Below are 25,550 nucleotides of genomic sequence, written 5' to 3' on the forward strand. Positions count from 1 at the left end.
CAATAGAGAGAAGTAGACACAAAACAAGACTCCACACAGCAGTTCTCAGGTGTTTGTTTTTTCATTTTATTAATCCATTGTAGTATTTTGCAGGGAATAGCAACGCTTGAATACAATTTTGCAACAGTGTAAGCCTGCTTGTAAAATCCCCCTAAATCAAGGTGTTTAGCAATGATGCAAGACCTTTGCAAATGCAAACCCTTGGAAAAAGCAATGAAGTTGTCACTTGTCTGTTTTTGGAAGACAGAATAGGAAAGGTACACAGGTCCCGGAGGTACTGCAATACCGGGTCAATGTGTGGTGTGGACAGAGCAAGCTCTTCTTCCATCTCCCTGTTCTAAAAATCCATTTAATATATGGCCCCCAGATAGGGGGCGTATCATATATTAAACTGATGAGAACAGATTTTTTTCTTTTTTGGTCAGGTTGAACTACACTCCACTATGGCCACTATTGAATTTCTTAACACACACACACTCCCTGGAGGAAAAATATTAGCAAAATACAGTAACATAGGCAACACTACAGCCTTAATAATTAAAACTTTTCCAAAAATCGACAATTTCCGCAGACTCTAGAAATGTAATTTCTTTGCCACCTTTCTACCAACCTCGTCCCAACTATCCTTGCCCGTCAAACTCTCATCAAAAAAAACACCCAACACCTCCAATCCACCACTCACACATTGCAATTGACAATCACTCACTAAAGCATCACCAAAAACTTTCATCTTAGATTTTTCCCAATTCACTTTAAAAGCAGATGCACCACAAAACAAAGACACATGCAATTGTGCCCTATCCAATGCCGCTTTCGTCTGACCCACAACATCATCCACATATGCCAAAACCTTCACACATTTTCCACCACTCCTAGGCACAAGAAATCCATGCATCACTTTATCAGCACGCAACATACACAACAAAGGTTCTAACACACAAATGAAAAGAATCAGTGACAATGGACAACCTTGCCTAACACCCGAAACAACTCTCACGTGCTCACTCAGATTTCCATACACCAAAATCCTACTTAACGCATCAACATACAAACCCTGAATCTTTCGCACAAAACCACTCGGAAACCCCATACGCACCAACACTCGAAACATAAAATCATGACACGCTATCATATGCTTTCTGAAAATCTAACGCCATAACATACATACCCTGCTTATGACCTAAACAATCACCAATCAAATCCCAAAATAACATCAGATTATCAGTCACCCGTCTTCCAGGCACTGCACACACTCGCTCTTGTCAGGAATCGGCGGTCAGCTGCGTCTCACCTACCAGCGCGCTGGTGTGCAGGCCTCCGGAGGTCATGGCCCCAGTCGCGGCTGCATGGATGCGCTGACCGCGAGCGACATCTCCCGTGTCGCTGAGTACCCCTGAGTCTGGTCCTGCATTTGTGTTCCGCTGTGTGCCGGCATCCGGTCTGTATGGATGCTGCTATGACACCTGCATTCAGCTAATCCCGGCATCTAATCCAGCCCTGTGTTTCCAGCCAGAACACTGCGACCAATCACTGCAGAGCAAGGGGTAGAAATTCCTGTCCGGGGCTCACTCTCATCGCCTCGGACAACGAGTCACATACCCTGTGTCTAGTTTACCAGTTCCTGCATTCCTGTTTCCAGCGTTCCCCTGTGGTTACCTCATTTTTTCCAGCTACCATTTCTACAGCTCTCCTGTTACTCCGGCCTTCAGCTACATCCAGCTTCAAACCCATCAGCAGTAAGAGACTCTCCTCAGGTGTTCTTTCTCATTACTTACCTATGCACTAATTGTCAGCATACCATCTGTGCAACTCAGCAGTATAACATCTACTTGCTTAGAGACTCTCCTGCTTTAGCCTAAGTGTGGCTATATGGACTTGTGCTTTGCAGAGACTGTGAGTTACTTATATATTCCGGCAATCTGCTTTCCTAACCATTATCAGTCTGCCCTGTGTTATTCAGAGACTGTGTATTTCCAAATACTACTGGAGTTCTGTTATTTCACTTGCATTCATTATCAAGTTATTTTACGTTCTGCTGCAAGAGACTTTAAAGTTGTTTGGATTCAGTTACCTGTCATAGTTTTCCACATAACCGGTTTCCATTGTATTCAGTATTATACCATCTGCTTTGCAAAAGGCACCTCCCAGGTACAATAACAGTATATGAATTAAATAAACTATCCCTACCCCTCGCCAATACACCCACACCATCATCTTTATTATGCCAGGAACCCGACTACACAGTTACCCTGTGAGGCCAATCAGCAGTGACCGGAGCAAAATAAATCACCCCCATTGCATTTTAGATCATCTAAAACAGCAAGTCTCCTAGCCTAAGATTTAATACCCCGAACATTCAGGGACACTACAGTTAACTTTATTTAATCCTGGCTAAATCGTTAACAGGGGTAAAAATATTACAGCATCAATATTTACACATCAGCACAATCAGGTTCCATTACATGTCCATAAAGGACTGGACATCCTCCGCTGCCAGGAACGAGATGACAGGGGAGTCCCCCTGCAGATCCCCAGCAGCATGCACAGATACTGGAGACACATTATCAGGAACACTTGAAACTGGAGCTGCAGCCGCAACACTCACTGACTCCACGGAGCCAGACACTTCCATCTCTCCCTCCTCCACACACAGTCCCACATAACGATTGCTGGTTTCTAAAGCACTGGTTGTACCTTTTTAGCTGAGGGCGTTTATCAGAGCCAGCAGCAGAAGCACCTCTCTTCGGACGCACCACAGTGAAGTCCTCCTCATCAGCTGACAAGACCCTGGCGGCCACTGTGCTACCCCCCTCCAGAAACAGTGTTCCATTCCACAGAGCCCTCCGACTCTGCATCAGGGGACTCTGTCCATGCACAGCACCGGGATCCCACAGCAGAGCTCACAGTGGGGCTAGCCGGCATCAGGGACGGGTATTCATCAGTTACAGTTGAGTCACGGGGGGGGGCTTAGCGGTGACTGAAGCTCCTGAGCACCACCCCTGGCAGCAGCAGCGGCTCCCTCCACCACAGCGCTGGCTCCTCCTGCATTTTGAAAACAGGTTTGCACGCCAGATACCACAGCTGGTGTGTTTATAATGATGTGGTCAGCGGCAGTAACGGCTCCAGATGCCACAGCAGGTGTACTGGCCATGGCAGACACAATTACCGGTGAAACACACACAGGCTGCCTAGAAATGACAGGTTGGCCATTTATCACAGACTGGGCAGTTTGGGTGTCCAATTGCGCAGAAACAGATGGACGGGGGTCAGTGAATTTAGGGCAGGAGCGCATAAGATGATCCTGGCTACCACACATGTCACAGTACTTGCGTTGGGGGCACGTAGCAGCTTTATGATCTGACATACCACAGTTTCTGCAGCACCTCTTTTTCATGCGGACGTCCTTAGTGTGCCCAAATTCAAAACAGTCACTACAATAATAGGGTTGATCCAGGTAAAACAAGTACCCCCTTTCACCCCCAATTGAGAAATTAGCAGGAGGGTGCATAACGCCCCAATCCCCCCAGGGTCCAGGCACAGTCGCACCCAGAACTTGGTCTTGTCATTGGAAATCCCCACATAATTCTGTAGGCGAATTCCGCCACGCACAGAAGAACAATAACGTGACAAGAAAGCCTTCATTTGAACTGGCTCGATAAAGGGGTCGTACATGTGCACAGTCAACTTTCTCTCGGCCCCCATGAAAAAAGGCAGCAGAGTAAAACCCTTAAGGATAGGGTAAGAAGCATGTGCTCTTACCCGCTCATAACACGTCAGGCAGGGTTCCTCATTCCAGTCATCCTGGCAGCCACACAGACTCCAGCAACAAGGACTGATCACGACCCGATATCCCAAGGCTCCCAGAAGCGCAGCCCCGATTCCTTTAGCAACACCCAGTGCACAGGTGTACACCTGATCTTAACCAAAAGGTCGAGAAACGATAACCCGAATAGGGGCTGAGGTAGGCGTGCGTCTGAAAAAGGACCCTCCCCCCCTCCTGATAGGATCTACATTTCTGCACACATCACATGCTCACTCTTTATTTTCTATAGATTTACTTTGGTGGCAAAGAAGGAGAATTCCTGACTGACACAGTGGCGCGCGCACACCCACATTCCCTCACTCACTCCTCCATCGTGACTTTTCTCCTCTCTGGCTGGCTGGATGATGCACAATCATTTGCATTTGGTCCGCCTCCAACAACCACACCCACCAGACATCTGCCGCCCGTCCCTGGCTCCGTGCTTATCACACAATACTATATACAATACTATGTACTCCATCAATCAAGCAGTGGGACATTCATTCTTCAATGGAAGGTTCCCTGGTTGCGTTGAACCTTTCCATGAAATTCGGATAATTTCAACAAGCCCGTCCATCAAAGCAGATTTAATTTTTTCACTACAGTGGAAGGGCTCTGTGATGTCATCATTATGCGACATGTGACGTCACAATGAGCTTGGCTGTATGGACTGCATTTGCTTGGCTTGCTTGCTGACATCCACTTGAGGGAGACACACACCAGGAGATAGATGTAGCATATACTTACATCAGACGTTGTTCCTTTTCTGTCTCTACAGCAAACATAAGCATTTCCTGCAGCCAGTGTTGACCCCACCAAAAAAAGTTAAAAAATATTCCCAAACAAGAAAGGGTCGAAAAGCCAAACAGGAAGTTATGAATTTAGGACTTGATTTCGAAGTCAGAATGTTTGTTATTTTGCTTATAGTTTGCATTCAGGAATTAGGCCTAGGTAGGCCTCACATTCACATGGCCCCCCAGCATTTAAATGTTCCTTAGATAGAAGGAGGGAATTCAATGGAGACAAGAAATACTGTAGACACAAAACAAGAATCCACACAGCAGTTTTCAGGTGCTTTTATTTTGTTTATTAATCCATTGTAGCATTTTGCATGGAAAAGCAACGCTTGAATACAATTTTGCAACAGTGTAAGAGCCCATTTGCTAAATCCCCCTAAATCAAGGAGTTCAGCAATGCTGCAAGACCTTTGCAAATGCAAACCCTTGGAAAAAGCAATGAATTTGTCACTAGTCTATTTTTGGAATACAGAATAGGAAAGGTGCACCGGTCCCGGAGGTACTGCAATACCTGGTCAATGCGTGGAGTGGACAGAGCAAGCTCTTCTTCCATCTCCCTGTTCTAAAAATCCATTTAATATATAAATAATAATAACTGATTTTTTGATTGAAAAAGCAGTCTTTATTGACATTAAGATGCAAAAACCATACATACACATTACACACATAAGTACCGTGTCGCAGCACAGCCATAACACAATACAAATGCAGACGGTATAGCACATTTCAAGAACTACAGCATAAGGCCAGCCTACACTATAAATCATGTCATGCACTATGCATTTAAACTATACAATAATACAACAGGTAATAAGGCTATGGGTGTGGAGTGTAGAAGGGTGAGGGAGGGGGAATCACAAGCCCGAAGCTTTATTGAAAGACAGACACATATAAGGGGAGGGTCAATAAATAGAAAAACATCAACAAAACAACAGACATTGTGAATGGGGGAAAGGGGCCACGGTCCCAAGTCTCATTATGCAGTTCAAAGAAGGGGAGATGTGCAGAAGAAGGGAGGTTTAGTCCTCTTCTTCCTCAGGGCTGTCCATGATGGAAGTCTCTTAGCAGGCTGTGAACCAGCCTGCAACAGTCCTGGATGGACATCCTCTCCCTCCTCAGGATGAGGTGATTCCTGGCAAGCCACAAAGCATCCTTAACACAATTCATAAGGCGCCGGGCTTCATAAGTGTGGGTGCCAAAGAATAGCCCATAGGGTACCGAATGGTACGTAAGGCAGTTCCTTGGCACACAGTCTCGGAGTTCATTTTCCAGGGCTTCTAACAGTCTCTGTGCATAAGTACAGTCCCAAAAGAGATGCATAGATGTTTCCTCGTGAACGAGGCACCATGGGCAATGTCTGTACCTACACAAGTTTTGGGAGTGCATGAATGACTGGTGAGGCAAGCCCCCTTGGATGGCCATCCATGACAGGTCTTTGTGTCTGTTTGTGAGCCTTTTGGAGGCCACATTCTCCCATACACACTTGGCAGTAGATGAATTGGCTCCATAACGTCTTTGGCTCTGATGAGCTTGTAGATAGTCTTTGGCTTCCACAAGTCTTGTTTGACTCCCTCCAGTTGGTGCTCCCTCACAAACTTGGACACATCCAGGTAGAACCATGGGGTAGTCCAGTTGTAGGGGATGGAGCTGTCCCATTTAAGGGTCCTCCACAAAGGTAGGAGGAAGAAGTGGGACATGGAGTTTCTCAGCAGAGCCGTTGCAGTTGTCTATCAGAGTCCGGTGGATGCAGTTACATACAAAGAAGGCTCGCAGCATGCTGGGTATATCAGGTATTACCTTGCCACCTTTGAGGGTCTCCTTGCACATAACAGTTCGCTTTACTCTGTCCATTTTGGAGCCCCAGATGAAGTGGAAAGTGGCCCGAGTGATGGCCTTGCAGACCGTGACCAGTGGTGGCCAGGCCTGTGCAGTGTACTGGAGAACAGGAAGGATCTCATTCCTCAGCACAAGTGCTTTCCCTTCGATGGTAATTTCTCTGAGGCTCCACAGCCCAATTTTCTGTCGCACAGTCGAAAGTCTTTCCTCCCAGCACTTCAGGGCCGCTTCTCCACCAAACTGGACTCACAGGATTTTGATCCGTCCAGCTGATCAAGTTCGGCTTGACGGTAAACGGGAATGGAGTGGAAGACGACAGGTGCCAATTTCCAAAAAGCTTAACCTCTGACTTCCCGCAGTTGACCTTTGCCCCTGAAGCTCGACCGAAGTCCCCACTGGTTTGGACGACTGCTGCCACCGAACGCTGATCTGCGCAGAAGACAGTGACATCGTCCATGTATAGCGAACACTTGGCCTCTGGGTGGTCTGGACCCGGCGCGGTGATCCCTCTGATCTCTGGATTTTGCCTGATGGATACAGCGAAGAGCTCTATAACACAAACAAAAAGAAGAGGTGAAAGAGGGCAGCCTTGTCTGACCACGGACAATACCGGAAGGGGGTCATTCTTCCAGCCGTTCACCAACACCGAGCTGTAAATGTCAAAGTACATCAGGTTAACATATGAACAAAATAAATCACCAAGACCAAATTTACGCAGCGCCCTGCCCATCAAATCATGGGAAACACGGTAAAGGCCTTCTCCTGGTCAAGGCTGACCAGGGCTGCCCACACATTACGATCTTTGACGTAATGGGCCGTGTCCCAGAGAAGAGCAATGCTGTCTGCAATTCTGCGGCCCGGTATGCCGCAGGTCTGGTCCGGGTGAACAATCTGTCCGATGACAGCCTTCAGACAGTTGGCAAGTACCTTGGCGAGGAACTTGTAGTCCACGTTCAGAAGAGAGATGGGTCTCCAATTTTTCAGCTCGCATCTCTCCCCCTTACGCTTTTACAAGTGATCAATCCTTTCCTCAGCGAAGGGGACATTTTACTCTCCACCACTATCACCTCGTACAGCTCGAGCAGGTCTGGGCCAATGAGTTCCCACAGCGCTACATAGAGCTCTGCTGGGAGACCATCACTGCCCGGGGTCCTGCCCTGCCTAAAGGATTTGGCAGCAGAGAGCACCTCCCCCAATGCCAAGGGAGCATCCAGGGCTTCTTTACCTGCAGGATCAATAGTGTTAGTGATACCTGACAGGAACTTATCAGCCGTGTCAGTTGGCTTGGGGGAATAGAGGTCTCTGTAGTAGTCTCTGACGACTTTCATCATGCCCTCCTTCCCCTGTCTGGAAGCGCCAGTCCCATCTCGCAGCTCAGTCAGGGGCGTGTGACAAGAGTGGAGTTTCCTGAAAAAGAAAGACATTTCTCACCCTTCTTCAGGTTCTCCACCTTGGAACGGAAGACGATGCGTCTGGACCCCTCCTTAAAGTGCCCTTTCAGGCTCTTTTTGGTCTCGTCCAGCTCATCTTTCATATCCCAGCCGCACCTTTGGAGGTCCACCAGAGACTGCCGCTGATGCTGCAGTTTCCTGAAGTTCCTCTTTTGGTTGCACGCCTGCTGACGCACCCTGACCTGAAAGAAACTGTGAATGTTAGACTTGACATATTCCCCCCAGTCAGACATACAATCAAAATAACATTTGTCATTTTTCCATGTGATGTAGGCATCCTTCAGCTCTGCCAGTACCTCCTCCCTTTCTAGCAGGGCACATTTCAACTTCCAGGAGCTTGGGCCAGGAGGAAAACCATGGCCCAGAACCCCTTGGAAGAGAATGGCTCTGTGGTCATAGAAGAAGCAGGGAACCATAGAATGCCTTACCTGCTTCACTGCTCGAGAGGTAAACACAGAGTCAATGCGGGAATGCACAGAGCCATCGGGGCAGCTCCAAGTGAAATTCACAGGTCCAGCCCCCATGGAGCCCACAGCGTCCCACAGTAATGCTTCGGTCACCATCTCATTGAGCAGGTTGGACGTCGCATCCAGCTTTGCAGAGTTGCAGGTGCTTCGTCCATCCCCCTCTATGGGGCAGTTGAAGTCACAGGCCATCACCACCGCCCTAGTGGTGGTGAGCTGCATCCGCAGGGTCTGGAAAAGCTCAACGCTAATTTTTAATAGGAGATGCATGCACGCAGATTAGCCTAATAGGCTCACCTGCCAAGGAGTCATCTACAATCAGCAATCTGCCGCAGATAAACTCCTGAACAGAATCTAGCGTGAAGAGGCTACCCCTAACAAGAATGGCGACCCCTGCAGACTTGCACTCACCACCACCAGACCAGTAGGATGGACCATGGGACCACTGCCGGCCCAGATGTTTGAAGGACCTAGAGAAAGGGAGAGAGCATTCCTACAACATGTACACTTCACATTTCTGACTGTCAAGAAAACACAGACTGTCTCCTACATTTATTACTCCTCACATTAATGGTAAATAAGGAAAAAGACACCATTAATTGGGAGAAAAAAGAAAGGTTAGGCAACAGTTACAATTCAACATTTACATTACCACTCCATCAGGTGGGGCTTCCTCAGAGACGTGTGCTGGGTCACCCTGCTGGGGTGGTCCCATACTCTCAATCAGTTGGTCAAGCTGGTTGAGGTGGTACATGGTATGAAGCACCAGAATGTCTTCCACCTCAATGCCTTCCACCACTGCTTCCATTTCCTCCTCCTCCTCCAGCAGGAGGGATTTCTGGACCAGCTTGACCACCAGTTTCTTGGAGGAGTCGGGATCGACATCTGGGATGTCGAACTCCTTCCTCTTATTGCTCCTCGTCTGTTTAACACCTGCAGTGGGCGTACGAGGGGGAAAATCTACCAGGGAGAGGGGGAGGACAGTGGAGGAAGGTTTAGAAGGGGTTTTGACAGGGATAGGAGTCTCTGTCACAGAGGGTCGGGTGGAGGTTGGAGGGGAGGTGAGGAGGTTGGTGAGTGGCAGATTTCTTACTCTCCTGAGTCTGCTGCTGTTTCCTCTGTGCTGCAGAGGGTGGTCGCTTGGTGAGGGGATCACGTCCAGTCACCACCGCCACGTAGAATATCACCCTACTGGGACAGTCCCTGTAGATGTGGTCCACCCCACCATACAGGTTGCAGGTTTTCCTCATGGGGCAGTCTTTTGTCTCATGGCTGGCCAGATGACAATTCTTGCAAGCCGGGACCTTGCAATCCTTCATCACATGGCCTTCCCGCCACAATTCCTACAGTTGCGTGGCTGGTCGGCGTAGTGAAGAAGTCCTGCGGATCCCCCGGGGAGAAGCACTGTGGGAGGTGCTTGATTCCTTCTGGGCACAAGGTGTCCTTTGGCAGCTTGATGATTACCACCCACTTTCCAGTCCAGAAACCATTCCCATCCAGGATCCTTGTGGGGTCTCTGGTGACGGAGCAGAACCGGCTGAGAAAGGTGGCGATGTCTTTGACAGGCACATGTGGGTTGCGAATTGAAACCATCACCCGCCATTCCTCTCTTTGAATAGGGCAATTGCCCACAAAGCGAGAGAAAGGGGATTCAGGCCTCACCACTTTTACTGCCTCCCAATACCTCTTACAGATGGCAATGGAGGTGAATGTCACATAGAAGATCCCCTTCAGGTAGTTCTGTATGCTGAGGGTTTCGGCGGTCAAGAAGCCCTGGTGGAGGATCATCTTCTTGCCGAATGTCTCAACCGACATGTCTGGCATCTGTCCATCCACCTCCTTTAGCTTCATCACCACGGTTTTCCTCATCCAGGGCTGGTTTGCCCTTGGAGCTCTCCTGGATGAATGCCGATGGCGGTGTCACTGCAGGGGCGGTGGAGCTGAAAGCGGCTGATCTGGTCGGACCTTTGGCGGTGCTCCTCACCGACTACTTCTTGGCGAGGGGGGCAGGAGCGGAGGCGGTGGCTGGAGCAGCTGGGGCTGGAGCAGTTGTGGCCATCCTCTCGGATCCCTCGGCGCAGGAGGCGGGGTGAAGGGTCAGCATCATCGTTGAGAGGAGGTCGCTTCAGAGGGCAGAGCCAACAAGTCTAACCCTCCAGTGCAGCTAGGGGACGATGCAATTGTCATAACTTTTCAAAACATCTCATCATTCATGGTTTCCATTTTTTTTCCAAAATCTGTTCTTATGCATCACAAAAACATTCATTTTTCACATCTTCAATTTTACAATACAGCCCAAGACCCTTTACTCCAAACTATAATTTCACCAGATGCTTCCATTTCTTTGTCTTCCAAAACCCTTCTGCATCCATACTACCACTGCCAGTTTTACAATCCATCAAATAGCAAACATATAGCTTTCCCAATACCATCCTTACACAATCTTTAACAGACAATACTTCATTCCTATAAACATACAAATTTCTCACATCCCATAATACTTCTCTCACACGTGCTATTAATATCCACATCAATCTTTCATTCACTCTCCCACTCACACCTATTCCAAATAATTCCACCTTCCAAGTCAACATACTTACTCCCGCTATTTCCTTACATACTCCACTCATTCCCTTCCATACTTTCCTTCCAAACCCACAATTCCAAAATACATGATTAATAGTTTCATCCATTCCACAACTCTCTCTTGGGCACGTCTCCACTCTCACCAAATCTCTTCTCTTTTGCACCACACAAACCGGTAAAATATCATGCATACACATCCATACAATATCACGCTGTCTATTCGTCGTTCCATTCATATTAATTTTCTTCCACACCTCTTTAGACTCAACACAATTCAAACCCTCAATCATACACTTATTTTCTCTGTCTTTCAATATTTTAACCACCTTCTTTTTCTCCTTAAACTCCCACATTTTTACTCCCAATAAATCAAATTTTCTCAGAAATATTTCAATATACCACTTAGGACAAATAGAGGCCACAGGTTTACATAAATCCCTTTTCTCCCACCCCACTCCCATCAACATCCATCCAGCAAGCAGCCATATTCTTTCTCAATCAATCTACACACACTTACAACCCCATTTATACCTAAATAAATCTCTAAATTAGGAAAACCAAAACCACCTCTACATCTGTCTTTCATCACATATTCCCTCCTCAATCTCTCCATTTTACACCCCCAAAAAAACAAAAACAACATTCTATTCATTTTCTGCACACATCGCCCATTCGCTGGAAAAACAGTTGCTACAAATAATAATGGCAAAATCACACTCTATTATAAAAAGTTTTCCTGACATTGATAATTCTCTTAAACGCCAAAAATTTAACTTTCTTGCTACTTTCTGACCACTTTCATCCCAGCTCTCATTACCTTTTAAATCTCTTTCAAACGTGACCCCAAGCACTCTTAAACCTCCTTTCACACATTCCACCCCCTCAATCTCCACTCCACTATCTCCAAAACACTTGAATTTGCTTTTCTCCCAATTTACTTTAAAAGCTGACGCACCGCAGAAAATGCCAATTAATAATCGGGCCCTAGCCAGTGCCGCTTTACTCTCACATACCAGTGTCACATCATCCATATAACTCATCACCTTTAACACCCTTCCACCACTCCCTGGAATTAAAAAAAACCCTCACCACCTTATCCCTAATAATCATTCGCAACAGTTGCTCAATCACACATATAAATACTATTGGGAATAGTGGACACCCCTGTCTCACACCTGACTCAACCGTGATACCCTCACATAACCAGTCACCGAAATCTTACTTGTTGCACCTGCATACAAACTTCTGATTCTCTCTACTAAGATAACTGAAAAATCCATCCTTAATAACACACAAAACATAAAAGCATGTGAGACCCTATCATACGCCTTCTTGAAGTCCAAAGCAAGCACCATACATCTTTTCTCTCTTATCACCCATTCTTCTCCCAGGCACCGCACACACTTGCTCCTCGCAAACCACTTAATCTACCACGTCACTCATTCTGTTTGCAATCAATTTTGCATTCAATTTATAGTCCACATTTAATAAGGTTATTGGTCTCCAATTCTTTAAATTTCTTTTCTCATCCTTTTTATAAATGAGCACCAGCACACCTTCTTTCATGGACTCACTCACACACCCTTCCCTCCACATATACTTAAACACTTCCAACATATCTTTCCCAATCACCTACCACATAGACAAATAAAATTCTACCACCAACCCATTCATACCTGGAGTCTTATTTTTCCCTGCACTCTTCAACACCCTTTTAACCTCACTTTCACCTATATCACTCATCAAACTTTCTCTTTCGTCTTCATTCACCTCACAACACAACGCACTCAAAACCTCTACTTCTATACTAACATCACACTCTTTCCTCTTATATAACTCCCTATAAAAATCCTCAGTCACTTCTATCATACTTTCTCCTTTCCTCACACATCCATTTCCATCTAACACCAATCCATATCTTTTTTTCCCCTCACATACCTTTTTACAGAAAAACCTTGAACATTTCTCATCCTTTTCCATTCGCTCAACTTTCGCTCTAAACACAATCTCTCTACCCTTCTCATACATAAACTTCCTCAGCACTTCTTTCTCACATACAATCTCATCATCCATATCCATACCCAACTCTTTCATTTTATACAAATACTGTAGATTAATCTTTTTTTAAAACTTCATACAATCTTCTCCTCCCTGCAAGCTTATAACCCCATTTTTAAAAAAAACTTTTTAATTTGATTTTTTAACCAATCCCACCAAACCAACACATTTTCAAATTCCCCCGTCCACCCATCTTTCATACCACAAACCAAAATCCTCTCTCACTTCCTCGTTTTCTAATATCTTTTGATTCAATTTCCAAAAACGTTTCCCATCATACTTACCCTCAATCGTCCCTTTAATACATTCATGATCTGAATTTTCAGTCTTTCTTTGCTCATACTTTTTACATACTGTACCACTCCTTTTGATACAAACAAGTAATCCAATCTAGATGCGGACTTTCCGCTATCCGGGCAATATGTAACCGGCAGTGGCTTCTTCAGACATTCACCTGCAACACCAAGCAACGAAAAATCAGCAACTACTTGCTTTAAAGCATTCCCTGTCACATCAATTTTTTTGTCCCCTTCACCAAAACCCACACCCTTATCAATAGAACAATTAAAGTCACCCGCTATAATAATCGGGATCCTCCCAGGAAGAAACACCCTAATCTTATTGAATAATTCCCCCCTTTTGTTCTTATCTGCAAGTGCATAAATATTCATAATCCTTACCCACCACTCCTTATAACATACAGTCATCAAAACACTTTCCCACTTCTACCACCACAAAATTCTCCGCAAATATACCCTTATTTTTAATTAATATACCAACACCAAAAACACGTCTCAAACGTTCCTTCCTTCTTTTTTAATTCACCTACTATCCCACATTCCTGTAGGCACACTATATCCCCTCCATTCTCCCATATATCCTCCAACACTGCAACCCTTATAGCTGCATTCTTATTTTGACTTGCAACCATTGTCCTCTAATTCTGGCTGTTCCTTCTTATGAGAACAGGTTTCCAGATTTAAATCAGGTGCAGGTGAGAAACATGTTCTATAACCAGGACTGCTGCTGACATCCATCTCATCCATCAGACTGAGAACTGAACAGACTCAGGGCTGCTAATATACTCTATATGCTGTTTTTTGGCAGCTCTTTTACTTTCAACTGATCTTTTAGCTTTATTATCACTCTCCTCTTCATGTCCTCCTGCAGCCTCCTCCTGAGTATTAGTCCAGTTAATCTCCACCACTACTACTTCATCACCAGAGCCCTCCAAACTCTCACTGTCCTGAATATTTGCAGTGCCTTGTATATCCAACATGCTGGTACTCGGTACTTCCATCATCTGTGTGGTCTCACCAGCGCCTGCCTGCGCTGATTCATGAGCCTGTAAATGTGAGTCCTCACTCTCTCACTTTCATTGCATTAGCTCCTCAGTGCCATTGTCAGGAGAAGCATTTTGTTTTGCAGCCGAGTTTCCACTTCCTTCCTGCTCCTTTTGCTCTTGCTTTTCAGTTTCCTCCCTTTCTTTCTTTAACATTTCCTTCCTGACAAGCTCTTGTTGTTTTAAGTTCTGCCAATTTGGGCATCCCTTACATGTATGGTTTTGTTCCCCACAAATATCACAGGTTTTTGCTTTAGAACATGCACCCGCCTCATGCCCTTCTTTGCCACAATTTCAGTACACTTTTTTCCTTTTTTACAGTCCTCTTTTGTGTGCCCATATTAATGACATTTACGGCAAAAGTGAGGCTAATTAATTAATAAATACCCTCTATATCCAGTAATAGAAAAATGTGCCGGGGGATGCATCACCCCTCCAATGAATCTACCATCTGGCCTTAGTTTTACCCAAAACTTCAATTTACCATTAAAAATGCCCATAGAATTGTACAACATGTCTCCTCCTATCACAGAAATGAAAATATCTGTACAAAAAAACCCTTTATAAGATCAAAATCCATCCAAGGGTTATATAAATGCACTGTTAAGGGAATTTCATTAACAGCAAATAAAGGCATGGGGATAATACCCACCATAGAGGGGTGCAAGGCATTTGTTCTCAAGGTTTCAAAGACATTCATGCATTTGTAACTATTGTAGAAAGACACATCATAATATCCCTGATGTGCAAAGTCTTGTATACAATAGATATCCTCCTTCTTCAGACCACACAGATTAAACAGAACTTCCTCCACAATAAATCTGAGATCACTTACCCCCTTCTGTCCATCCAGTGTTACAGGTGGGTTAAGTTCGAGGAGACCCAGATGGGTGGATTCCCAGAAAAGTACTTCAACAAATAACTTGAAGATATATAAATATGAATTTATTGTATACTTAGCTAAGGTTATTGATCAATTCAGTAGATCCAGTTCGATACAGCAATCACATCATCATACTCAGGAGCCTCGCCCTCTTCGTCTAGAGGCTGAGTTCTATTCAGATCATCCTGGTTCATCCAGGCTATCTAGGCTACTTTTAACATTGAAAATTTCTATCTTATATAGGCTGAAGAACTCCTGAGTAAGCATATTTCATGTGTCCAAAGTCCATATTATGACATATACATAAATGCTAAAAAAACAGTAGGGGGCACTATTGCCTCAATTTTGAGTGTTAGAAATAACATAAAAATACCAGTGTGTAACATGGATTATATAGATTAACACACAAGGTGAAAACACCATTGTCTTAATATGAAGATGCAAACATTACAATGTTGACATATGTCCAACTCCAAACACTTGTCTTGTTTTTGTCTGTCTCATATTAAGACAATGGTGTTTTCACCTTGTGTGTTAATCTATATAATCCATGTTACACACTGGTATTTTTATGTTATTTCTAACACTCAAAATTGAGGCAATAGTGCCCCCTACTGTTTTTTTAGCATTTATGTATATGTCATAATATGGACTTTGGACACATGAAATATGCTTACTCAGGAGTTCTTCAGCCTATATAAGATAGAAATTTTCAATGTTAAAAGTAGCCTAGATAGCCTGGATGAACCAGGATGATCTGAATAGAACTCAGCCTCTAGACGAAGAGGGCGAGGCTCCTGAGTATGATGATGTGATTGCTGGATCTACTGAATTGATCAATAACCTTAGCTAAGTATACAATAAATTCATATTTATATATCTTCAAGTTATTTGTTGAAGTACTTTTCTGGGAATCCACCCATCTGGGTCTCCTCGAACTTAACCCACCTGTAACATTTGGCGAGCCAGCCAGGAGGCCCTGTTTGGACCCCCAGAAAGTACTATATATATATATATTGTATAAAATGTTTAAAAGGTTATTCAGTAAGAAAAAGGGGGCTAGTTTTCCGTCATGGCTGTCTAGACCCGGGCCCTGGGCTGACATGATGGAAACTGCCTGTAAATACATGCAACCAATCAGAACTGTAACTCCTATAGAAGATTTACAGAATGTTAATTTAAGTATTTATTCAAAAAATGAGTGTCGCGCTGCAGCTGCAATCCTAAATATTGCAGCACAGGCTTTCTGTGAGCTGGACTCACAGGTTAAGGAAATACAGACAGAGCGAGACGCACTAAGGGAGCAAAATGATGTCTTGCGTACCTGTGTACGGTCCCAGGAACAGTGTACTAGTGAATTGCAGACACAGTTCGAAAAGTATGTTGTAAAAAGAGTGAACTGTAAGAAACAGCTGGGTAAAAAGCCCAAATATGATTCTGTGCAGATAAGCACATTGATTACCTCACAAAAGTGGGAACAGTTAGACAGTGATTCTGAGGTAGAATATGAGGAAGATGGAACAGGGTAGCTGCACTCTGTCAGACATACTACTTGCACTTCCTCACAAGAGATTAGACAAATTGAAGATGGGACGCCTAATCAGTTTGTTTGCACTAACTGTATACAAACCACAGTAGATAATAAGAATGTAGTTAAAACTGCAGATGTAACAAAGGATGTTGAAATTCTCAGACAACAGTGTGAAGTTTTAGCCCTCTCACATAGTTTCAGCCCAGATAGTGATGAAATCAAGGGGGGCTGTTCAGAGTTAAGAGGGACTGATGTTGATACCCACAATATTTCACAAACTGCATATGTGAAAGGGGGGTTTGATTTACACAACACAGAGAGGGGAGAGCATTGCTGCTCCATGCAGAATATCACAGACACAGACCAAACTGTGATAACAAATTGCCAGACAGAAATGACCATGCACATTGACACTACAGATAAGGGCAACAATGATTCTGAGCAGAAGTGTGAATGTGAGGTGGTAGAAGATTCTTTTAAGAAAGTTACATGGGAAAACATACTGAATGATTTCAAGCTTCTTGCTGAAAAAAGTGAACAAGATGTATTTCATGAGCAAACATGCAAAGTAGCCTAGATAGCCTGGATGAACCAGGATGATCTGAATAGAACTCAGCCTCTAGACGAAGAGGGCGAGGCTCCTGAGTATGATGATGTGATTGCTGTATCGAACTGGATCTACTGAATTGATCAATAACCTTAGCTAAGTATACAATAAATTCATATTTATATATCTTCAAGTTATTTGTTGAAGTACTTTTCTGGGAATCCACCCATCTGGGTCTCCTCGAACTTAACCCACCTGTAACATCCAGCATGACAAGCGTATCGCCACCCCTCTGGTCTCGGAAAAAAAACAAAAGGCGATCCCTCGGAAAGACCCCCAAACTCGAAATCTACGGCCCAGACCAGGCCAATGACTCCTGATCTGAGCCAAAAGGCCAAGAAGCGATAATCTGAATAGGGGCCGAGGTAGGTGCACGGCTGAAAAAGGACCCTCACCCCATCATGGAGAATGACCCTCACCCCCTCCTGGTAGGATCTCCATTTTTAATGGATAAGGCACTGGCCTCCTAAGCCAGGGATTGTGGGTTCAAGTCCCATCTGCGCAGCCGAAACAAGATCTACAATCTATCATGGAGAATCGCCCTTCCCCCACACACGCTTACTCTATACTAGTCTATACTATCTGCAGATTGACTTGACTTTTGGCGGCGGCGACGACCCCAGCAAAGAAGAAGGAGAAATCCGGATTGACAAGCAGGCAGGCAGACACCCAGGCGCGCGCAACCCCACATTCCATCACTCACTCCTGCATTGTGAGTTTTCTCTCTTCATGTCTTGCTGACTGGCTGGCTGATGCACAATCATTTGCATTTGGTCCGCCTCCAACGACCACACCCACCAGACGTCTGCCGCTCGTCTGAGCCTGGCTCCGTGCTTATCACATTTACACAATGCTATGCACTTCATCACTTAAGCAGTGGGACATTCATTCTTCAATGCAAGGTTTCCTGGCTGCCGTGAACCTGTCTCTAAAATCTGGATTGTTTCAACCAACCCGTTCATCCTGGCAGATTTCAAATTTTCCACTACAGTGTGAGGGCTCTGTGATGTCATCATGATGCACACTCTATGATGTCATCATGATGCGACACATGTGATGTCATCATTATGCGACACACGTGATGTCACAATGTGCTTGGCTGTACGGACAACTGCATTTTCTTGACTTGCATACTGACATCCACTTGAGGGAGACACACACCAGGAGATCGATGCAGCATATACATACCACAGAGCTTGTGCCTTTAGTGTCTCTACAGCAATTATCCACACCTCCTGCAGCCAGCGTCGGCACCACCGCCACAAAAATAAAAATTATTTCCAAATATGACCAGGTCGGAAAGACAAGCCGAAAGGATGATCATAATAGTAAGTGAAGAATTTAGGAATGAATTTCTAAGTGGTAATGCGTCTTCGTTCGTACTTAGTTAGCATTCAGGAATTAGGCCAACGTAGGCCTCACATCCAAATGCTCATCAACTGTTTAAATTGGCCTTGTGTAGAAGGAGGGAATTCAATAGAGACAAGAAGTAGAGGCAAAACAAGACTCCACACAGTAGTTCTCAGGTTGCTTTTATTCATTTTATTCATCCATTGTAACATTTTGCAAGGAATAGACAGCAACGATTGAATCCAATTTTGATACAGTGTAATAGCCTGCTTGCAAAATCCCCCAAAATCAAGGAGTTTATCAATGCGGCAAAAACGTTGACAATCCTGGGGAAAAGCTAAGCAGTCATCATTAGTCTATTTTTGGAATACAGAATAGGAAAGGTGCACCGGTCCCGGAGGTACTGCAATACCTGGTCAATGCGTGGAGTGGACAGAGCAAGCTCTTCTTCCATCTCCCTGTTCTAAAAATCCATTTAATATATGGCCCCCAGATAGGGGGCGTATCAGATATTAAACTGATAAGAACAGATTTTATTTTATTTTTTTCCCTCAGTTTGTACTTGCTCCAACCCAACGGTGAGAAGCGCGTAACAGACATCATATGGCTTTTTATTATGAAAAAGAAAACCATGTTCTTATTACAGTAATTACTAGAGTAAATTCAAAAATAGACAATAACATAACCGAAAGGAAAATCCAGGAAATAAGCCCAATAAAATCATCAACGGAGCCAAAAATGCAAAAAACCATGCCACCCCTCCTCAACACACCACCAGAGCCTTCCACTTTCTATGTTTCCACAGACCTTCCGCATCCTCACTACCTCCTCTATGCCTATCCCACTGAAAACAAAAATAAAGCTTCCCTAACACCATACGCACACATTCCTTAACGACAATATCATCCTTCTTAAACACCAAAATATTCCGCACGTCCCATAACACTTCAGACACACATACCATAAATAACCATAACAATCGCTCATTACTTTACCACTCGCCCCTAAACCATACATAGCAAGTTTCCAACTCATCATCCTAACACCAGTCAACTCCTTACATAAACCACCCAAAACCTTCCACACACTCTGAGCATAACCACAATTCCAAAACAAATGCACACCACTTTCGCATCCCTTACAAGCATCCCTAGGACATTCAGCCGACCGTACTAAGTCCCTCTTCTTCTGAAATTCCCTCACCGGCAATACACCATGCAGCTTCATCCATACAATCTCCCGCTGTCTATTCGTCTGACCACTCACACTCAAACACTTCCATACCATAACACTCTCTTTTGACGACAAACCCTCTATCACACAAAGGTCCTCCCTATCTTTCAAACGTTTTATCACTTTCTTTTTGTCCTTCCATTCTTCCAAACTCACATCTAACAACTCAGACTTACGAATAAAGGATTCCACCAAAGAATACCACGCACACACATGATATGCCATCGGAACCGCATTATCTCTCACCCGCCACTGCAAACCACACAACATCCAACCAGCCATATATCGCATCATGCACGCCGCTTTTGTACTCCCATTCAACATACGCAAAACCTGGCAAATATAATTTATTCCAAAAAACACTTCCAAGTTTGGAAAATTAACACCTCCATTCGTACACTCTTTCAACACATACACCCGTTTTAGCCTCTCCATCCGTCCACCCCAAAAAAATAAAAACAACATCCGATTCAACTTTTTAACACAAACACTCCCCGGAGGGAAAATATTAGCAACATATAACAGCATTGGCAACACCACAGCTTTAATAATTAAGACTTTACCAAAAATCGTCAATTTCCTCAGACTCCAGAAGTTTAACTTCTGAGCCACCTTTCGCCCAACGACATCCCAACTGTCCTTCCCCTTCAAACTCTCATCAAAAACCACACCCAACACTTTCAATCCACCATTCACACATTCCATTTGATTATCACGCACAGACGCCTCACCAAAAACTTTCAACTTAGATTTATCCCAATTCACTCTAAAAGCAGACGCACCACAAAATAAAGACACGCAATTTCGCCCTATCCAAAGCCACTTTAGACTGACCCACAACATCATCCATATACGCTAAAACTTTCACACACTTTCCACCACTCCCAGGCACCAAAAGTCCACGCATCACTTTATCAGCACGCAACATACACAACAACGGTTCTAACACACAAATAAAAAGAATCGGTGACAACGGACACCCTTGCCTGACACCCGAATCCACTCTCACATGTTCACTCAGATTCCCATTCACCAAAATCCGACTAAACGCATCAACATACAAGCCCTGCACCTTTCGCACAAAACCATCCGGAAAACCCATACACCTCAACACTTGAAACATAAAAACATGACACACTCTATCATACGCTTTTTCAAAATCTAAAGACATAACATACATATCCTGCTTACGCTCCAAACTATCACTAATCAAATCCCTAAACAGCATCAAATGATCAGTCCCTCGTCTTCCAGGCACCGCACACACTTGTTCCTCCCCAATCACTTGCCCAAGCACCCCTTTCATCCGCCATGCTAACAACTTTGCATACATCTTGTAATCCGCATTCAACAACGTGATAGGCCTCCAATTTGCCAGCACTTTCCTATCACCTTTCTTATATATCAACACAACCACACCCTCTTTCATCTCATCAAGCATATTACCAGAATCAAACATAAAACTCAAAACCTCCACAAAATCCTCTTTTATCACATCCCACATACTCACATAGAACTCAATCGGCAATCCATCACATCCAGGCGACTTATTCTTACGCATACTCTTTAACACAGACTCAACCTCACATTCCGTCACTGCATCCATTAACATATCACACTCACCCTCATCCACCGTCTCAGTAATTGCACTCAACACCTCAGCAGCCATATCCTTATCCATACTCTTCCACTCATATAACCTCTTATAAAACCGTTCAACCTCAAACATAATCCCATTCTCATCACGAACATCCACACCACTGTCATCCAAAAGTACATCCATTTCTCTAGCAGTCCCACACACTTTCTTAAAAAAGAATCTACTGCAACTCTCATCTTTCTCTAAATGTTCCACTTTTGCCCTAAATATCAAACTACGCCCTTTCTCATGCAAACAGTCATCCACGTCACGCCTCACACTCCTAATATCCTCAGACACGTCCTCCCCCAGATCTCTCATAGCATACAAAAAATCCAACCGTTTCAATGCCCAATCATACTGCATACGTTTCTTCCGCGCCAGATTACGCCCCATTCTCCGAAAAAACCCACCGATCATACGCTTCACCCATACCCACCACTCAAGAACATTCGCAAACTCATTCTTACGCATTCGCCACTGACCGTATCGCACCCCAAAACATTTACGTACATACTCATCCTCCAACAATCGAACATTCAGCTTCCACACACCCCTGCCATACCGCACATCGCTCGCACAGTCAATCTTACACACCAAACCTTCATGATCAGAATACACCACACGCCGCTGATCAAAAGACACATAACGTACACTCTTACTTAAAAACACATAATCCAACCGTGACACAATCATCCCCCTATCCGCCTTATAGGTAGGTTTTGGATCATTCGCACTACACGCACACGCCACATCCACCAAACTAAAGTCCGCAATCAAACGTTTCAACATATTCCCAGTCACATCCACACGACTCTCACTTGCACTCTGCCTATCCTTCACATTCATAATACAATTAAAGTCCCCAACCATCACCACAGGTACTCTACCCGGTAAAAAATACTGTAAAGTGTCTAATAAAGCCTTGCGCTCCACTTTGTCAGCCGGCGCATAAACGTTTATCAAACGAAAAGCGTAACCTTTATAAACTACATTTACAAGTATACAGCGACCTGGTTCTATAACAGTAGAAGACTGGAAAGATATATCACGCCCCCTAGTTAACACACCCACACCATCATTCCTATTGTTACTTGAACCCGACCATACCGTAGCCCCATGAGGCCAGTCAGCAGCATCAGGAGCATCCACAATCCCACATTCCTGCAAGCAAAAAATGTCCCCCCCATTACATAAAAGATCATCATATACTGCTATCCTCCTGGCCCTGGATTTAAGTCCCCGAACATTCAGGGACACTATAGCAAGAGACTGAGGCAGAGTAATAGAAGAATAGGAGAGACATCAGCAGCTTATACACAGAATATACATCAATGAATCAAGTGCCAGAGCATGTATCCATAAAGGACTGGACGTCCTCAGCTTCCAGATAAGGGATCACAGGAGAGCCCCCCTGCAGATCCCCAGCATCAGTCACAGGTGTAGGTGATGACACACTGGCTCCCTGCAGTCCATCCGGAGTACACACAGACTCAGGGGTACCAGTGACCTCCATCTCCCCCTCATCCAGCAGCAAGCCATCATACCTGTTTTTAGTAGGGACAGTGGGCACAGCACCCTGCAGCCGAGGGCGCTTGGCAGAAACAGCAGCAGGCACTCTTCTTTTCGGACGGACCAGCTGGAATTCTTCCGACTCTGCAGCAGACTGACAGCGGGTGGACACTGGGCTGCCCCCCTCCCCAGACACTGTATCCCACTCCACCGAGCCCTCCGAATCAGCGTCCGATGAGTCGGTCCAGTCACATCGCCGGGACCCTGCATTAGCTTCTACAGCAGGGCTGACAGGCAACGGGGATGGGAATTCATCTATGACTACGGAGCCGCGGGGGGCGGGGCTTAGCGGTGAAGCGCTCTCCAGAGCACTCCCCCCCCCCCCGGCGGCAGCAGCAGCGGCTTTCTCCTCCTCTCCGCCCCTCCTCCCAGCGTCAGCGGCGGTGTCAGCGGCAATAGCCGCACCTCTCCTCCTCACTCCCGGCGGCAGCAGCAGCGCTCTCTGCAGCGCGAGCCGCGCCTCCCTTCTCCTCCGCAGTGATAGGCTGGGCGGTCTCCGGCACGGAGTTTAAATCAGTTATGGCGCAAAACGCCTCGGCAGTGTCAGGCAAAACAGCAGGTTTGACGGCCATTATAACCGTCGCTGTGCTAGACACCCCAGCCGGAGTGCTGGCCAGTACGGTATGTATTACAGTGGCACCAACATTTACATCAGGCACAGGCTGGGCAGACAGCTTTTGTAGCACACTAGCAGCAGAGGGGGGGGTCTCCATAAAGCTTGTACAATTCCGCATAAGGTGCTCCTGACTCCCACACAAATCACACTTCTTGCGCTGGGGACATGTAGCAGCCTCATGGTCAGACATGCCGCAATTCCTACAACATTTACCCCGCATACATGTGTCCTTAGTGTGCCCGAATTGGAAACAGTTCCGGCAATAATAGGGCTGTTCGGGATAAAACAGATACCCCCTCGCTCCTCCTATTGAGAAATTGGCAGGCGGATGCATCACCCCACCAATCCCCTTAGGATCCAGGCGCAGCCGTACCCAAAACTTCGTCTTCCCGTTGAAAATGCCCACATAGTTCTGTAAGCGCACCCCACCACGAACCGACGAACAATACCGGGTTAGGAACGCCTTAATTTGGTCAGGCTCCACAAAAGGGTCGTACATGTGCACTGTCAGTGGGCGTTCAGACCCCATGAATAAGGGCAGCAGCGTAATCCCCTGCAAAAGCGGCTCATCTAAATGGGCTCTTACCCTCTCATAGACAGTCAGGCAGGCTTCTGGGTAGTGGAACGTGACGTCAAAAGTTCCAGCCGTGGGGAATTCCTGGATGCAGTACACGTCTTCCTTCGTCACCTGCGTCAGCGGTACAAGAATTTTGTGCCATAAGTGCATCAGAGTTCTCTGCTGTCCTCCAACCGTTCTGTCCAATTGAAAGCGGAAGGTATTTTTTATACCAGCCATTCTGGCAGTCCTGGGACCCCAGCCAACAACGATCCACTTCTCACGGTCAGATCAAGTACACGAGTGCACTTGATCTTAGCCAAAAGGCCAAGAAGCGATAACCCGAATGTGGGCCGAGGGAGCTGCGCAGCCGAAACAAGATCTACAATCTATCATGGAGAATCACCCTTCCCCCACACACGCTTACTCTATACTAGTCTATACTATCTGCAGATTGACTTGACTTTTGGCGGCGGCGGCGACGACCCCAGCAAAGAAGAAGGAGAAATCCGGATTGACAAGCAGGCAGGCAGACACCCAGGCGCGCGCAACCCCACATTCCATCACTCACTCCTGCATCGTGAGTTTTCTCTCTTCATGTCTTGCTGACTGGCTGGCTGATGCACAATCATTTGTATTTGGTCCGCCTCCAACGACCACACCCACCAGACGTCTGCCGCCCGTCTGAGCCTGGCTCCGTGCTTATCACATTTACACAATGCTATGCACTTCATCACTTAAGCAGTGGGACATTCATTCTTCAATGCAAGGTTCCCTGGCTGCCGTGAACCTGTCTCTAAAATCTGGATTGTTTCAACCAACCCGTTCATCCTGGCAGATTTCACATTTTCCACTACAGTGTGAGGGCTCTGTGATGTCATCATGATGCACACTCTATGATGTCATCATGATGCGACACATGTGATGTCATCATTATGCGACACACGTGATGTCACAATGTGCTTGGCTGTACGGACAACTGCATTTTCTTGACTTGCATACTGACATCCACTTGAGGGAGACACAGACCAGGAGATCGATGCAGCATATACATACCACAGAGCTTGTGCCTTTAGTGTCTCTACAGCAATTATCCACACCTCTTGCAGCCAGCGTCGGCACCACCGCCACAAAAATAAAAATTATTTCCAAATATGACCAGGTCGGAAAGACAAGCCGAAAGGATGATCATAATAGTAAGTGAAGAATTTAGGAATGAATTTCTAA

General features: G+C 45.4%; 3 pseudogenes; all 3 read right to left on the reverse strand.

Moving 5' to 3' along the window:
• Positions 1-252: 252 nt before the first annotated feature.
• Positions 253-430, reverse strand: LOC134899773 (U2 spliceosomal RNA; annotated as a pseudogene).
• Positions 431-5,076: 4,646 nt separating this feature from the next.
• LOC134899791 (U2 spliceosomal RNA) lies at positions 5,077-5,219 on the reverse strand (annotated as a pseudogene).
• Positions 5,220-19,085: 13,866 nt separating this feature from the next.
• Positions 19,086-19,297, reverse strand: LOC134899727 (U2 spliceosomal RNA; annotated as a pseudogene).
• Positions 19,298-25,550: the final 6,253 nt, after the last annotated feature.

Source organism: Pseudophryne corroboree, chromosome 3 (assembly GCF_028390025.1).
Source record: "Pseudophryne corroboree isolate aPseCor3 chromosome 3, aPseCor3.hap2, whole genome shotgun sequence".
NCBI lineage: Eukaryota > Metazoa > Chordata > Amphibia > Anura > Myobatrachidae > Pseudophryne > Pseudophryne corroboree.